This window comes from Rhodnius prolixus, unplaced genomic scaffold (genome assembly GCF_049639745.1).
Source record: "Rhodnius prolixus isolate KJV_2025 unplaced genomic scaffold, Rpr scaffold_6, whole genome shotgun sequence".
Lineage (NCBI taxonomy): Eukaryota > Metazoa > Arthropoda > Insecta > Hemiptera > Reduviidae > Rhodnius > Rhodnius prolixus.
In genome coordinates this window covers 5,237,582-5,252,630 of record NW_027411634.1, presented here as the reverse complement: position 1 = coordinate 5,252,630, position 15,049 = coordinate 5,237,582, and the positions used below count along the sequence as shown (strand labels likewise).

The window sequence follows — 15,049 nt, the reverse complement described above, 5'->3', positions numbered from 1 at the left end:
GTTGATCATGCCCATGAACGACACAACTGTCAAAAAAAAAAAAATTTAAATTACATCCACAGTTCAACAGACTCAACGACAAGCAAGATTGTTTTGTCTTACGTTTAATTTCCGGTGACATATTCATTTAGGAAATTTGCAATGATTGCAGCGCTAACTTCTTGCACAAGGAAGCCGCAGAAAGATGGAAATAATTATCTTTTGCAGGCGTTTTGTTGGTTAGTATTATAGTTTCGATTCCCGGTCTAGGTCTTGTATTCTATTTAATAGTTAATATGAGAACTTTATAGTAAAGTATGTTAGGCGGTTATAAACCTAAGATGTATTGTTGGTTAGTGGATTCGATTCCCCCGGTCTAGGTCTTGTATTCTATTTAATGGTTAATATGAGAACTTTATAGTAAAGTCTGTTAGGCGGTTATAAACTAGACCCGCAAACCTAAGATGTATTGTTGGTTAGTGGATTCGATTCCCTCGGTCTAGGTCTTGTATTCTATTTAATAGTTAGTATAAGAAATAGTAAAGCATGTTGGGCGGTTATAGGCTGGACCCGCAAAGCTAAGATGTATTGCTGGTAAGTGGATTCGATTCCCCTGGTCTAGGTCTTGTATTCTATTTAATGGTTAGTATGAGAAATTCATAGTAAAGCATCTTAGGCGGTTAGAGGCTAGACCCGCAAAGCTAAGATGTATTGTTGGTTAGTGGGTTTGATTCCCTGGTCTAGGTCTTGTATTCTATTTAATAGTTAGTATAAGAAATAGTAAAGCATGTTGGGCGGTTATAGGCTGGACCCGCAAAGCTAAGATGTATTGCTGGTAAGTGGATTCGATTCCCCTGGTCTAGGTCTTGTATTCTATTTAATAGTTAGTATAAGAAATAGTAAAGCATGTTGGGCGGTTATAGGCTGGACCCACAAAGCTAAGATGTATTGCTGGTAAGTGGATTCGATTCCCCTGGTCTAGGTCTTGTATTCTATTTAATGATTAGTATGAGAAATTTATAGTAAAGCATTTTAGGCGGTTAGAGGCTAGACCCGCAAAGCTAAGATGTATTGTTGGTTAGTGGATTCGATTCCCCCGGTCTAGGTCTGTATTCTACGAGGGTCGTTTGAAAAGTCCGTGCAAAAATAAAAACTACTTAATTTTTGGGGGTAAACCTTTTTTATTTTTCAACATAGTCTCCTTTTAGGCTTATACACTTCGTCCAACGCTGCTCTAGTTTGTTGATCCCTTCCGAATAATAGGATTTGTCCAAGTCTGAAAAATAGCCATTCGTTTCTGCAATCACCTCCTCGTTTGAATAAAATCTTTTTCCCGCCAGCCATTTCTTCATATTAGGGAAGAAATAGTAGTCCGAGGGAGCCAAGTCTGGAGAATAGGGGGGATGTGAAACGAGTTGGAACCCTATTTCCATTAATTTTGCGACCACAACTGCTGAGGTGTGAGCTAGTACGTTGACGTGATGGAAAAGAACTTTTTTGTGGGCCAATCGTGGGCGTTTTTCTTGCAGCTCGGTTTTCAAACGGTCCAATAACGATGAATAATATGCACCTTTAATAGTTTTACCCTTTTCCAGATAGTCGATGAGGATTATTCCTTGCGAATCCCAAAAGACAGTCGCCATAATCTTTCCGGCCGAAGGAACGGTCTTCGCCTTTTTTGGCGCAGATTCCCCCTTGGTAACCCATTGTTTAGATCGTTCTTTGGTCTCAGGAGTGTAGTGATGTATCCATGTTTCATCCACAGTGACGAAACGACGCTTAAAGTCCTGCGGATTCTTCTGGAACAGCTGCAAACCGTCCTTGCAACACTTCACACGGTTTCGTTTTTGGTCAAGCGTGAGCAATCGCGGCACCCATCTTGCGGATAGCTTTGTCATGTCCAAATGTTGATGCAAAATATTATGTACCCGTTCATTCGAGATGCCCACAGCACTAGCAATCTCACGCACCTTCACTCTTCTGTCATCCATCACCATATCATGGATTTTATCACTGATTTCTGGAGTAGTAACCTCAACAGGGCGTTCAGAACGTTCAGCGTCACTTGTGCCCATATGGCCACTCCGAAAATTTTGAAACCACTTATAAAGTGTTCTAATCGAAGGTGCAGAGTCACCATAATGTTTATCAAGCTTCTCTTTAGACTCATGAGGCGTTTTGCCTTTCATAAAGTAGTGTTTAATCAACACACGAAATTCTTTTTCGTCCATTTTTTGAAAATCACTCGACTTCCTCGATTCAAACGAATGCCAAACACAAAGAAATAGACCGATCTGGCTGAAACTTGGTGTGTGTTCTTCCAAGAGATGCTACTAACTAAACATAACCTCGATACGCGCCAGTGGTGCTATCTCTCTGACTTTGCACGGACTTTTCAAACGACCCTCGTATTTAATGGTTAATATGAGAAATTTATAGTAAAGTATGTTAGGCGGTTAGAGGCTAGACCCACAAAGCTAAGATGTATTGCTGGTAAGTGGATTCGATTCCCCTGGTCTAGGTCTTGTATTCTATTTAATGGTTAGTATGAGAAATTTATAGTAAAACATCTTAGGCGGTTAGAGGCTAGACCCGCAAAGCTAAGATGTATTGTAATGTAAAGTAAGAATTGGTTGTTGGACGTAAAACTCGCCTGAAAAAATAGGCAATTACTTTACTTTAATTATCTTTTACTGTATCACTTGATTAAAAATTAGGATTTACTTGTTATGCTTTGTCAATATATATTTTGTTAGAGTGCAATGGCGGGTTGAAGTCGTGCACAGCTGATCTTACAGTCTGCAACCCCCTTAGAAATACTTTAAACAGTTAACCTCATTTACATATCTTTTCTTGAAAGTGCCTAAGCTTCTATTTCTTCCAAAAAAGGGGAGCTTTCTGTTTTATTGAAATTTATCTTGAAACAGTAATATTTTCTTTCTTTTCTCTTTTGGTTAAGTAACAGTGCTGCATTTTCTAGTGTGTAAAAAAAAGGGCTTCAACTTTTATATTAAGTTAAATGACCTTTAGTAGAGGGGAATAAGTGCCTTAAAAAATATTAGGTTACAAAGAATTTCTAAATTAAGGTTAAATGGCTCGTAAGTACTACCTTTTTAAAGTACACCTTAATAATTTGATTTTAAAAACGTATTTTGGATGGATTCCAAGTAGAATTAAGGGCAAATTGTAGTCCTAATTTTGTTGTTGGTGGTAGTGGTGGTTGTTTCGTATTATGTATATATAAAGTTTGGTGGTGGGAGCGAAAGGACATGAAAAGGGCTGTACAAAATATTCTCTTTCTATAGTTATAAAGATAAGAATCTATGTAGAATGCTGTGGCGTTGGTGGTACCATTAAACGAGTTCTGCCTCCAGTACTGCTCTTCGTCTCTCGGGCAGACTGTGCGGTTAATTTCTGTTCTTGTTCTACTGGCCTGTAGAGGTGTTGCTCCCGCCATTAGTATTTCATTTGCACACTTGTAACGCACAGGAGATTACCATCTACAATAAAAATTATATAATTTTGTATATTTAGTTCTTATGTTTGCCTTTTAGTTCAGATTTGTTATTCTCTTTGTTTCTTTTGGTAGTACAATTAAAGCAGTAATTTCTACCATCTTTCTTTTCCCATTAGTTGGTCTAATTGGTTTTTCTTTTGGACTTTTCTTTTTAAAATAGTGCTGCCATAAATCTCGCTAATAATCACTCTGCTCATTATAAAAGCTAAATTTGCCCAACTATTTATCCAGCTAAACTATATAGCCTTATTGTGGTTATGGTAACAGTTATCGTTCTTTAGATTGCGTCATTTATATCCAGCTTCTTATCTGAATTAACTGGAATGTCTTCTAGTTCAAGTAACACTCCTTCCGCCATAAATAAGGGGCAGAAAGGGCTAGGTTTAAAGAAGGTTTCTAATTTGGAAAACCCACATGTTTTTCGACTCCTCTATGAAGAATTATGAAACAAGACAAGCGCGTGTCTTCGAGTGGTCTAAATCAGAATATAAAAATCAGTAAGGGAACCTGAACAATGACGCAGACCCGTAACTACTATAGGAATACAGATGTGTGAAATGTGAGGTAGTTTGTGTTGCTAGGATGGGATAGCTGTAGGAATTTTAATATTTTGTTAGTTGGGTGTAAAACAGGCTCACTTTTATTCGTTTAAAGGCAAGGAGGCAGTATGTAGGGTTTCCTCCTAAATTAAGGCAAATCCTGGACTGGGAGAACTCCCAGCTCAATACATTGTTCTGAACATTGTTGGTTCTTGCCTAAAACCCACGGCCATCTAGCGTGCTAACCCATCCAGTTTGGGAAGTTTTGGGGGCAAACAAAAAATTTAATATTTGCAGCCTAATTTGATTTTAAGTGGATAATGAGTTATTGCGTCAAACTTGTCTTCAAACTACCCCCCACCCATTAAAAAAAGAAGCAAGCGGCACCATTTTTTTGATGCTCATAAAAACTCACACTTATATAACATACGAGACGACAAAAAAGATATTAGTGGCACAAAATTGTATTAATAACATAAGAAGCACGCTTCAACGGATGAGAAAAAAAGAAGACACAGTAACTGCGGTCGGAAGAAGAAGCTGGGATGGAAGATCAGTTTAACCCAGTGAAACACGTGTCAAGAAAGGAGTGGAAGAAGCGGGGTGGTATTAGTGATGGGGTCCCCACGTGGAGCCCAGAGTCTCACACCGAGCTAGCCTTGCACTGATATGACTAAGGGCGTCTATACAGAGCATCATGCGGGCCGACTACAATCACTGTCAATCTAACAATCTAATTTTTTCTTCTTCTTCTTTTTTATATACAGACATAAGACTACAATGAAATGCAGGCGGTTATGAAGACTTCCGCTCTAGACTATCATTTTTATCAAATAGGACATTATAATTTCATTTTATTTATATTTTAAATAATCTTTTTTTAAGTGATTGTTACTTTATGTGTGAATCTTTTTAATGAAAAATTAGGATTATAATTTCATGAGTGGGTTGAGGCTTTCTTTAGAATTGTCGCTAGTTCATAAGCAATTTTTCTGTCGCGCTAATCAATCTAGATACTTTTCACCTGAGTTATAGCCACTTGAGCCCCCAAATAATGATGGGTTTCAGGTAATGGTATCTCCTCTCTTTCTTTATTTTTTAGGCGGGCTTAACGTCCAAATCAGATGTCGTGAACGGAGGCGACTAGCAAACGTATTAAACTATAAAATTCTGATATTAACCATTAAATAAAATACAAGACCCAGAATCGAATCCACTAACCAACAATACATCTCAGCTTTGCGGGTCTAGCCTCTAACCGCCTAACATACTTTACTATAAATTTCTCATATTAACCATTAAATAAAATGCAAGACTTAGACCGAGAATCGAATCCACTAAACCAACAATACATCTTAGCTTTGCGGGTCTAGCCTATAACCGCCTAACATACTTTACTATAAATTTCTCATATTAACCATTAAATAAAATACAAGACCTAGATTAGGGGAATCGAATCCACTAACCAACAATACACCTTAGCTTTGCGGGTCTAGCCTCTAACCGCCTAACATACTTTACAATTAAATTCTCGTTTTAACCATTAAATAAATTGCAAGACGACCGGGAATCGAACCCAGAACCACAATACTTCCTAGCTTTGCGAGCCTCATCTCTAATCGCTCGGCTAAGCGAAGCGTTTAATTTAACATATATCTATCTATCTACGATGCAACATTCCTAAAAAATCTGGGCCTCCCCCCTCAAACTTCTGCCAGACATCTCTGACTTTTTGGCCATCATTCTTCACCGGGTGCCAAACATAGAAAAGCCTTTTAGGTAGACTGTACTCCAACCTAACCAGCGGAGGCGACCTTTCTTCTTTAAAAGTCACGATGTCTTCTTCCATGTATAGCTAGTGCAATTCTTCATTCTTCCTAAATCCACCACTGTCCGTTCACAAAGCATGGACCAAATCTCTTTCTTAGGACTTTTCTCTCTCCCACAACCTAAGCAACCTTTCGCTCTCTTTAGATCTGCATTTCTCTAGCATAGTTGTACATAACATAAACACGCCCTTGGTGTAAGAGAGAACACAAAAAGAATTGGTTATTAATCTTATATGATATGAAATTATCTCAAATTGGGAATTTTTATTACATCAGTTTTAAACAAGCATATCGCTTGTAAAAATTCAAATCCATCAGTCTGACTCGAAATTGAAGAATCATTCTTTGGGCCCCCTGGAGTATCTACATCACAAGCTGAGCTTTCTGGCAAGAAGTATTAATCACAAGAAGTAATAATATACATTGACAGATCATCAATCCTAGAAAAGCTCTCCCTTCACGCAGATTTTATACTCAGCGTTCAATATTGGCTGACCTTGAATGCGAGTTTACTTTTTACTCAACCAATTAGCTATGCTACCTCCTCACAATGCAAAAACTCGAAACGTTGCGCATATCTACAGCCAAGAGGTGTAATAAAGTGTATGGTGTAATATTTACCAGCGTGAAGAAATGCAATTTTTTCTTGACTCGGAGAAGGAACGTGTTGATGAGTTTTAAGGGATACAGCTGTAATGGATTTGTTAGTGTAGGAGGGGGGAATCAGATCTGGACACTTTACACGAGTTTTTCTTCCTACAATACTCTTAAACTCATTAATATATCTCTGATTATGGATGAAACTCCGAAACAACAAAACATGCGTGCTACAACGGATGAAAGTTGAAAGATATTTTACCCAGCTCTCTGCGGTTCTAACCACATTCTATCTAAAATAGTTTGAGCAAGAAGCTTTAAAGGCTTCGCAGAGAGGCTTGTCTTTAGACGAAGCGCCGAAAAGAACTAGCAGTGATTCGAGAAAAATCCTTAAAGCTAGAGTCAGTTTTTTATTTACATTGTCTGCAGATTTTTTGTGCTAATTCTCATCTAAAATTAAGTAAAAACTCCGTGACTAAAAAAAAAAGAAGAGTATAGAATTGAATCTTGCCAGAATTTTATTTCAATTTCTATTCTTATAAAGTGAAAAAAGGTCCATTAGATTTTCTTTTTTTCAAAGTAAATCCTTCTTTTATTTAGCAGCCAAGAAAACAATTAATTAGGGCCTTAATCTGCTAGAACACTAAGCGCTGTGTAATTAATGTACTCTGCGACCATGAAGAGGAAGGAAGGAAGTTTACCTCTAGAGGAATTATTTTTCCGTTTCTCTTATTTTTATTTTTTTATTTTATTTTTTTGGCGCATCAACCGCTGAGGTTATTAGCGCACGGAGCTTTTTCCAGTGCACTGCCGGCCTCCGGACAGTGTTCTCTCGTTACAGATAACACTGTCCATCACCGGACAGTGAGCTGTAAGAAGCTCCTAGGAAGAGAAAATCTAAGGGTCAGCTGCTGGATTCGAACCCGGGACTTCCGCGTGGGAGTCCAGTATGCTAACCTCATAGCTAATCCCTTCCCTCCGTTTTTCTTATTGTGGTGGAAAAAGATTTCCCTTTCGATTTTGGAGAAACCAAAATAAATAATACATTTTCCTTCAATAAGTCCCACAGTACAGACCAATAAATTTTATGAAATTGTGTTGTCCCAAAAAAAAAATAAGTTTAAAATAGAAATAACGTGAAGCGAATGATGATTCGCTTTGGTAACTCCCACAGTTTGATGGAGGATGATGTGAGCCATGATGATGTTATATCTCTTGACCACAGTGTGGGACAGGACTCCCAGCAATGTTAACTCCAATCTGCCTCACTCTACGTATATATACAATCAGGAAATGTATATATCCCCATTGACTTCCGGTTTAATGCCCGAAAATCCAATATGGACTGTTCAGAAATCATGAAATCTAAATATTTGTTTTCCTTTGTATATAGTTTTATGATTCGTTCGTTTCTAATTTTTTTTTTTTTTTTTTTTAACCTAATCTTTTTTATTTGTAAATATTAATTTTCTGCAATTGTGAGTCTTTGTGAAATGTTACAGTGTTATTTTTGGTCGGAAATAAGTCGACACTTATTCACAGCTGATGGTCTAATTGGGTCTCAGGGCTCTGAATAAATATTTAGGTCAAAAAAATGGCGTAACAATGGCTATCAACCAAACTTCTACAGGTTTCTACATTCCTGATCCCCCTTACTAATTTTGTAAGTAAAAAAAAAAAAAAAAATACGCGTCCAGAATGAGCTCCTTCCTTTGTGAAGTCATATCTTCCCTCCACCTCGGTAGTGTTTAACGTCCAACAACTCTCACACAAATCAGGTATCGTTGACGGGTAAGGAACCAAATACTTTACCATTAATTTCTGAGTTAGTTCCGTTAACCTGAAGACATTAGATCACCTACCAGCTTCACCGCTACAAATTTACCTACCATTTTTCGTGGTTTTACGAGAAGATCCCTGGAATTATTTACAGGGAAAGCTTCCCTCTTCTTCCCAGCTTTTACTATCCGCCAGTTTAAAGTTATCCCCCCCCTCACTCTATATTTTATAGAAATAAAATCGTCCTCAATATGAAATCCTTTTATAGACGTAATGAATCTTGCGAAGGATGAGGCAAAAGAAAATTCTTCTTCTAAGATAATGGATAACGTTTCTTTTACTCATCTCCGCAGCTCTCCTTCTAGGCTCTCTCAATCTTACCTCGTCCCTCATCCCTCTAAGGCTTTATATCGTCCTATATTACCTATTGATTTTACCATTTGCGGCCAATTATTTACTGCTGAACAGTATCCTATTCTTCTGGAGGAGAATTGGAAAATGAATGGAACCTATTTTAAATACATCTTTTAAAAAAAAGAAAAAGATTATTGGATAACCTCTATTGAAATGGTACCTTAATAAGAAGATCCTCTTCTATTATATTTCTTTGTATGAACGAAACAATCAAATAGAAAATCTGTAATAAAGATTTTTCTGGTAATTTTCCAATTATTTTTTCCACCCTCAATGGTTTTTCCTTTTGCAACAACACAAAGCTTTTATAGATTTCGAGAAAAACTAGGCCAAAATTTGGAAAAACAGCATTTTCACAAGTTTTTCTTCTTCCTACCTTTTTCTTTCGTAAACAACGTAGCGCCTAAACGCGTAGATCTTTTTAAATAGCTTCTACTTGTCAATTTTATTCCACCGAATCACCGACCAATAAGATTTATCACTGGGTTTACGATCCACTAGTGAGATCAGCTTTGAGTTAAGTCTCCTCCATGGGATAAAAGAGTAGAAAATACTGTCCTTGAAATCGGGAACAAGCAAAAAAAAAAAATTGTTACCTAGAAAGATCGTAAAAATAAAGAAAAATGATCATATTTGTAACTCTGGCTTTTCAGAAAAAAAAAGAAAAACATTTATAATGCTTTGTAAGTGGAATAATAAAATGATCGTGGAAATAATTTTCTCAAAACGTTTCCTTTTAATTTATCATCACAGTTTTGGCGTGTGTGAGTGTGCCAAGGAAATATAGTAGAAAAACCTCTATAATATTAAAACTAAAAAGGTAGTACCACCATAAAGAGGAGGAGAAAGGAGTTAAAGGAGAGGGAAAAAAAAGCAACAGAAGGATCTTCCAGGAAGCAGAAGAACAAGAAGAGGAAGAAGAAAAAAGAATAATTCAAAGGATATATTACACCCAGGAGATTCTTCTTACTTTCAAGGAATATAATTTTGAGTTATTACTGTCTAGGGTTTTGTACACGAGACATAAAACATTTGTAGTGCATAAAAACAACACAACATGCCTCGCGTATTATAGGGCCAAAATGGGTAGGGAAGTAAAGGGAAATCTCTGCAGCTCACTTTAATTGATAAAAGAAAAAAAAGAGGAGTGTTTTCTCCAATCATGATGGAGTAAGATTAATTTAGGAGTTGTCATAATTTTTATTATTTCCTGTTTTTTTAAAAAAACAACAAAATTAATTGTGGCGGAAATAATGCTGCTAGAAATTATTTTTGTGTCTTCCTGTATCTTCTCCTCATCCAGACCGTGCATAAACGTCTGGACACCCGGACATTCTGGGATTAAATACAATGAAATCGCCGATAAGGCCGCTAGGAATGCAGCCTTAATTTAATAATCCAAAAGAAAATGTTCTACCGTTGGATTGGTGGGCTTATATCTGCGCACTCAAGCCTTATTGCAATGGAAACGGGAATGGAAAACACTTCCATTAATGAATAAGTTGAGAAATATTAAATCCACACCATTGAAATGGATGACTTCAAAGTAGACAGTCCCGCCACGAAGAAGTTATACTTGCAAGACTAAGAAGAATAGGCCATACGATGTTAACCAATGGCTATAGATCTTTAGAGGTGAGCAGCAACCCGTATGTGGAACCTGCAATGTAATACTATCCGTCCATCATATTTTCGTAGAATGTACCCAGATATACATGGGCTAGGCGGAAGTTAAAACATTGGTAATAGCATGAAAGAGATACTGGACGATAATGAAGACAATACAAGGAAAGCCTTGCAATACCATAAAGAGATAGATTTATATAGTCGTATTTCGACTATAAGAGAATGTTGTATGAATGTTTAGGATAGATCACAGTCCGGGGTTGAAAGAAATTTTATAAAAGTATTTCAACCCCTCTAGGTTAATTTTTAGACTAAGTTTATTTTAGAATGTGCAGGAAAATTTGTTAAAGAATATGGTTTAGATATATCTGACAATAAAACACTTTTGGTCTTGATTTAATATCTTAAGTTAATGTAGATAGGGGAAGGCACAAATATATTCCACTCTCCTCCATCGTCGACTGGATCGATGGCCAAGAGGGGATGAGTGGGATATATAGTCCAACATACCTGGGCTCCACCCTACCTTGCTCAGCAAGGTGCAGTATGTGGAAGCCCGAAGGTACCACGTGCCGACCCAGCTCGAGTGGCTAAAAGAAGTGAGAAGCTCAAAACGATTAGGGGCGCTAATGACCTAAGCAGTCGATGCGCCAAAAAAAAATAAAAAATATAGTCTCATATGACACTATGCTAGTCTCTAATTATGAGAGTATGTAAATATGTTTTTATCTTAGATTAGGTTATTAATGTGATGCGAGGAATATCAAGTACTCCATCACAAATCGCGATTAGATTTAATGTGTGTGATTGTATTTATTTGGATGAATGTATTTATATGCATGAGTATTCTTCAGTAGAATGATTGTTTTCAGTTTAGAATGAACTAGTGTAGTGTCATTCAGCAACATTGTCAGGTGCTAAAGACCTTAGATGTTGAGAACCTTTAAAAAGAACACAATAATAATAATACTTCTCTTCTGTAAGAAGTCTTTTGCCCAGTTTTGTTAGCACTCGTCATTCGACTTAGTCCGGGTTACAACCTGTGGGTTTATCAACTGCAAGGGAAGGGAAATCCGTTCTTCGTATCTTTGGCTTGCTACTTTTTCGTGAAAGAAACCCACCAAGATCACGGAAATAATTGAGAGAATCTCGCATATGTGGAGTCTGTTACTTCCAGAACATCTAATTTACCCACACTAACTTCAGAGTTCAAATACTGACCCAGTAATCCCAATGATAAACAATGCAATTCACGTATTATCTATATTGAATTTAAAATAATTATCGATATAATAACCACATAGCCTGCACCTAATCGAAAACATAAATTATTGAAAATGTTTTTGGACAGGGGGGGATATTCAGCTGTTTTGTTGGTAGACTGTAGAAATTAATAGCCTAGTACCTCGACTTCCTGTTCGCGAACACAATGTCCCATATCGGCTACACTAAACATATAATACCTTCGTTGATGTTATGATATTATTTCTTCCATTTACCTTCAAATTGACAATTTATCAATTTGTTATATCGATTATCTCATCCTTTTCCATAAAATTTTGTGTTTACCCACTATTTTACTTTGATTATTCCTTTTAATTTAATTAATTTTTAAATTTAAATACTAATGTATTTGTTTTGTTGCAGGTAAGTGAAAAGGAAATTTTGCTGTTATTTCTCTTTTATTACGTAAGTAAATTTGCTAAATATTTGTTGTAATTATTCTGTGATTGTGGAGATTTTCCTGCCTGAGGGGAGCCCATTTTCCTCGATTCTCTTCGTGCCTTGGCCACTTCCGCAGGATAAATGTCCTGGTCACAGTTAAAAGCTCTTTTCCGTCTCTTCATCTACCCAGTCCATACTTTCGTTGTCTTCACCAATTCACTTTCTTCTAGTTCTTCATCAAAGGAAACTAAGATCTGGGGTAGGTAGATTATCGCAGAAAGCTTTGGCTCAAATAACTGCCAACATTCGACAGAACAATGTTGTTCAGCATACATCCACCGGATATCACTTAACTCTACTTCCAAGAACGAGTAATAATAATGATAATTGTCTTTATTAATTATATTTACATTTATAAACATCACAAAATTAAAAAATCGCCTACAAAAGAAAATAACTAAATCTACTGCAATGCATTTTATATTTTAACTAAAGACGAGTTGAGTCAGAGTTGAGTCCTCTTACGATAACTCAATAAATACTCTAATGAAAACAACAGTAAAAGGAGCAAAATACTAAACTGAAATTAAAGAAAAACAAAACAAGCTCCGATTTAAACATATAAAGAAAAAATAGAAGTCTTTGTTGAAAGGAGACCAATCTATAAACATTATTTTAAATTATACTAAGTCCTAAGTTAACAGGCATGCTTACAATATTTTATTAAACATTTCCAATCTTTCCCATTAATGTACTCAAGTATCTCACTGGCGGTTAGAAAATATTTATTAAAGCAGTCCATTCTTATTTCGCCCAACGCTGGACAGACAGCTAAAAAGTGAAATAAGTCCTCGTATTCACTGTAGCTACACATCTCACACTTGGTACCATCAATCTTAAAATGTTTGTAGTTGAGATTCAATAAATCTCCTCTACATTTAAAGATCCAACTAATACTATCTAATGACTACCAAGAACGAGTATATCCTACTAATTATCTAATTCTCCTCTAAATTTCCAATTTATACGCCTACGAAGTTTTTTGTTATCAGTGCATTGCCAGGCCTCCGGACAGTGTCTCTCTCGTTACAGACAATACTGTCCATCACCTGCCATTGAGCTGTTAAAAAGCCCTTAGGGAGGACAATTGGACCATTATTAGACCCATATTTGTTCAACCAATGATTAATTCTGATCAGTTCCATTGGTGATTAATCAAAAGTAGTTTTATCTAAATTTTAAAAAAATCTGTAAAGCAGATATGTAACTTTGCAAAATAGACAAAAAGAAAAATCTATCCAAAAGGTACAAAAATCTCCTTAACAAAAACTTACAGTTTAAAATGTTAAGTATAAGGGTTGATTGAACGCCAAAAGGTATACAAATCAGCAAGTATCCAACTTCATTAATTCATTAATATTTAAGTAATTTTACTGCATTAATATTCATTAATATTTTTTAGAATTTATTAGATGTCACAGACCCTTATGCTGGCCACTTCATTTATAATATTTTTTTGTTATAATTATGATAAATCACATATACGTATTTAGTAAAAATCTATCGAGTAGTTGTCGAGATATTTGAAGTTATAGTTTTTACTTTATAGAACGGAAATAAAATTAAACACTATATATCTCGTTTTCTGCTCGATAGATTTTTACTAAATACGTATATGTGATTTATCATAATTATAACAAAAAAATATTATAAATGAAGTGGCCAGCATAAGGGTCTGTGACATCTAATAAATTCTAAAAAATAACTTATTAATGAAAATTAATGCAGTAGAATTACTCAACTATTAATGAAGTATTAATGAAATGTTGGGTACTCGCTGATTTGTGTACCTTTTGGCGTTCAATCAACCCTTATACTTAACATTTTAAACTGTAAGTTTTTGTTAAAGAGATCAAAAGTAGTTTTATCTGAGCGCTACTCCTGCAGCAATTGTAAGGAACCAAATTTCGAGTGCAGTCTTTCATCTTTCCCCCACTCCTTATCGTTTGGACAATTCCATTTCGGAAATTACTAAATGGAGGGTAACAATCCTTCAAGGCCGCATGCCAACAGATTCTTGGACACAATACTCCAACTACTTGTGTAGTATTTGTATTGGTTCTAAGTTTAAAAAAAAAAAAATGCATGTACACGTATGTGCATTTACGCTGCCCTTATCTCCCATCTCATTCACTCATTGTAATTGACTACAGTTGCAAAATAAATAAACAGCAGAAAAAAAAATGGCGGATTATGATAGCAATAAAAACGTTTGCTGTGCCTACTTTGCATAATAATTTTTTTAATCTAATCGTTTGTTGGCGACGTATTGTCGCATATTCTGTTCAGATTAAAACTGAATCACTTATTATAAGCAGTAACAGCTTCTCGTCTCTCTCTCTCTAAATGTTTCTTAGAATGTGTGGTTATCTACGTAATTTCCTTTTTGACTAGAATCTCTAATGAATTTATTCTAAATATTCCATTTTCTATCTCGCTTTAAATAATTTATCAAAATTAGTACAATATTTTTTTTTTTCGAGATTTCCAGTGTTACTGGAATGATTTTTATCCAGCCGCGTTTGGGCGGCGCCTAAATCTGACATAATAGAACAGTTTTAGCCTACGCGCCTTCAGATGTCTTTTAATGATTTACTACCTTGCAGGTGACAAGCAAATTAAATATAATTCACTTTATTCCACTTTAAAAAAAAAAACAAAACAAAAAGAAACCGTTTTATAAAAGAAAGCGTTGCTAACGTGGGATTTAGTTTTTTATTTATTTATTTTTACGCAATTGTGGGAATAAACTAGTTGAAATTCCCTCACGCTTAGCTTTCCTCGTAGGGAAAAGTGGATTAGCCACAGGCGTTCCTGCGGATATCCTAGCTTAATAACAGAAACTATTACACCGATAAACACAGAATATACATATAATTGATATACACAAATATATACGCTCAGCGACATTCACATCCATAACTCTTAGCTCACCCTCAGCCTTTTTGAGGGCATCCGTCTTAGAGAGGCTGGTTGGTTGCTGAATAATAAAGAAGGAGTTGACCGCGATATTCGGTGGTTCTAAGCTGAGGTATTCTGGCGAA

At 35.9% G+C, this 15,049-nt stretch overlaps 1 protein-coding gene across 9 annotated transcripts in view; it reads left to right on the top strand.

Moving 5' to 3' along the window:
- Window positions 1-15,049, top strand: part of Sema5c (Semaphorin 5c) — a 407,260-nt gene that overhangs the window by 310,970 nt on the left and 81,241 nt on the right. The window lies entirely within an intron of this gene.